Raw genomic sequence first — 3187 nt, forward strand, 5'->3', positions numbered from 1 at the left:
CCCCCCACCCCCTGCCCCATTTGGGAACTTTTACAAGCTGGCCCTTTCCCAAGGCCAAACACAGGACTAGATGAGAAAATGACTAACAGCCAAGAACAGCCTCTTGAGCAGGGATAGCCAATGTGCTTGAGCAGGGCTAGACAATGTCCATTGTCCTAAGATCCACCAATGAGAGTAAGCCAACTACCCTGTTGCTGAAATCTGCCAGCTGTAAAGAATAAAAGATGTGTGCTTTTTGAATTTGGGGTTGATTCTCCCTGCTACTTATGGAATTAAGATTAAACCTCTTGTTATTACAGTGGTCTATAGTCTAATTGTGTTCTGTGGGCCATGCTCCTGAGCTAAGACTCCTCTGGGTCTTACAACACTTCCAGTCTTTGGAAGTTCACAAAACACCATTCCAGTAGCTGCATATCCAGGTTTTGAGTCTAGAAATGAATGTAAGTTGTGATCTAATCAGTCAACAACTTGATTGTACTGACTTCCACACGTCATGAATATGTTCATCACAAAAGAGCAGGATGAAGTCTCTCTGACCATCGCTAACACTGTGATCAGTCAGGTATTACAGGGATGCACATTCTAGGTGACAGAAGTACACAGGCATGATAGGAACAAACACCAGTCTTATTGCATATAGTGTCTGGGCGAGCAATAAAACATTTGGGTACAGGATGAAAACTCTAAGTTTTGCTTCCCCTCAGCCCTTTTTTTTTTCTCCTTTGATGTAGCAGCAGTATCAGTTGACATCCATGGGCATCTGATCCAGGATTTTACAAACAACCTGCAACCTCTACATTACATTCTACATACATCACAATAAATGGATGTTTTAGAAGCTCTTTATTCTTTTGGGCTTTTGGATTCATCCTTTGTAAGGCACAAGTTGACAAAGTCAATGAAATGGAGGGAGAATTCCCTTTCTTCAGAATTACTCAGTTGGGGAGGGTCTCCTTTCACCACTTATGTTAGCTGATCAGATACACTGTTCTACTTTGGATAAGGAAATCAGCCTGTAGCCAACTCATACAATGTGACTTCCAAACTGCAGACATCATGCCTTTCTCTTGATGCCCTTGTGTCTATTCTTGCAGGTGCCATATATGGCCTACACCCAGCATCTCTGGTCTTGTCAATAGAGTCCACAAGTTGTCGACTGATGCAGAAATCACAGAGCTTTATATTTCCACTTCTTTCCAGAAGAATCTTGGAAGCTTTGATGTCTTTGTGAATAATTTTCAAGTTTTCTTTTAAGTGGTTTAGTGCTTTCACAGTTGCTAAGGTGATTTTGCCCGAGATCTCTTCAGGGATAATGTCATTTAACACACTATATATACATATTTGTAAAACTTATCGAATGAGGTAGACATGAGCTCCATACAGATCCAACAGTCGCCCTCTCTGAAGAGTGCACCATAGAACTGAACAATGTATGGGCAATCACTACTCCACATTACTACATCCAAATCCATGAGAAGTTGTTTTCGTTCCTTTGCAGTCGCAGTTGAGGTATTCTTTTAAATGCCATTATCTGCCAACTTTGTTTGTAGACCATTTTGTTGCCAGAGCCACAAGCCTTTTGTCTAATTTCGACAATGTCTTTCAAGTCCTCCTCTGCAGTGATTTCCCAGTGTTGTTCAGGGAAGATCTTCATTTTTTCCTGATGACTCAGTGCTGTGTGTTCTCAGTCTCTATCCTGCATGCTGTTGAAAATGGGGTGACCAGAAAGAAGCTGGAGTCCTAATGGGCCCCAGGTGTAGCCAGCACCCCGAGAGCCGCTGCCACTCTCTCAGGTTCGAGCCTCCATTGTTGGAAGTGAGAAGCCAAGCTGCACGGCAGTGGCTGCTTTTCAAGTGAAGAAAATAACATTTAGAATAAATCTGTTTTGTTTTCTCTTTAACATTTAAATTGCTTTTATTTTTATGTGTATGGTGGGGGTATAGAGAGTTCAGAAAACAACACACCTAACTGGATCTTGGCCTTTCAAGTGTTATGAACCTATTATATAATTCCTCAGTTTGTAGTGACCTCCATTCATAATATTATTTTTATTGTTACTTCATAAGTATAATTCTGCTTCTGTTATAATTTGTAATGTAAATGTCTCATATGCAAGGTATATAGTTAGTACATTACCCCTGAGGGGGTTGTGACATACAGATTAAGAACCACTGACAGAACTCATATAATCAGGCTTCATTGCTTAGGCTTTTACTCACTAAGGCACCTTGCTATACTTCTTTCCATTTTAAACCGCAAGCATTAGGCATTTATTATTCTGATTTTCTTTATATAGACCTTACCTATGAGTATTCCAGTATTACCTATGACAATTCCAGATGAATTATCCTGAAAAGTAATATAATTATTTGCAATACTTGCTTATTTCAATAACTTCTGGTATTTTAACCAAATAGCATGACAAAAAATACTCATACAAAATTATATTTTAAGGTGAGAAAACTCATTAAGCTATTTATCCTCCTAGGCACAAGCTGAACAAGTATTTATATAGTAAAACACTGCATCAAAAGTTAAGAAAGTATTAGCACTTTTGTTCAGTATATCAAATTAAATGTCTCACTAGAAAAGGAAGGCAGGAAAGAAAGAGATCATGCCCCAACTTCAAGTACTCCAAAGAAGAGAGAGAATCAAATCATGGTTTTAGATATAAACCTGGTGCTGGACAATGTGTTATTGCCCCTACTATGAGAAAACTATAAAGAAAGCAAGTAAACTTCTAAGCCAGGTAGGTTGCACAGAAAAACGGAGGACTCTACCCAGTCAGTATCAGGATATCAAAAACTGCATAAGGCTTTGGCTGCCTGTCCTGTCTGCCACATCCAGTAGAACTTAAAGTCCTATACACAGGCCAGAGCTCAAAAAGGACCCTCCATATCAGCGATATGATATGTGCTTACCTGGGACAAAGATTGGCAAAGACAGCGCTCATCTTAGAGTGAGTTTGGGGAACACCAGACCTCTTTCTGAGCCTTCAGCTTCTATACTAGCATTAGTTTTGAGGCCAGAGGATGATATTTAATACCTGTCTCCCAATCCACATGATGGCTACTAAATACAGAGAAGTTTCATTTACTCAAATAGCTAATAACATGTTCCTGAATCAATTTTTCCTTTCCTCAAGCAGAAAATGAGGCTTATTCAGTAATAAACTTGCAAGAGAAAT

General features: G+C 39.5%; 1 pseudogene across 1 annotated transcript; it reads right to left on the minus strand.

The window, feature by feature from the left end:
* Window positions 1-739: 739 nt before the first annotated feature.
* On the minus strand, window positions 740-1685 carry LOC308414870 (dual specificity mitogen-activated protein kinase kinase 4-like; annotated as a pseudogene). The gene has a single exon. The product of its transcript is annotated as a dual specificity mitogen-activated protein kinase kinase 4-like (transcript).
* Window positions 1686-3187: the final 1502 nt, after the last annotated feature.

The sequence above is a fragment of the Micromys minutus genome, assembly GCF_963924665.1.
Source record: "Micromys minutus genome assembly, chromosome: X".
Classification (NCBI taxonomy): Eukaryota; Metazoa; Chordata; class Mammalia; order Rodentia; family Muridae; genus Micromys; species Micromys minutus.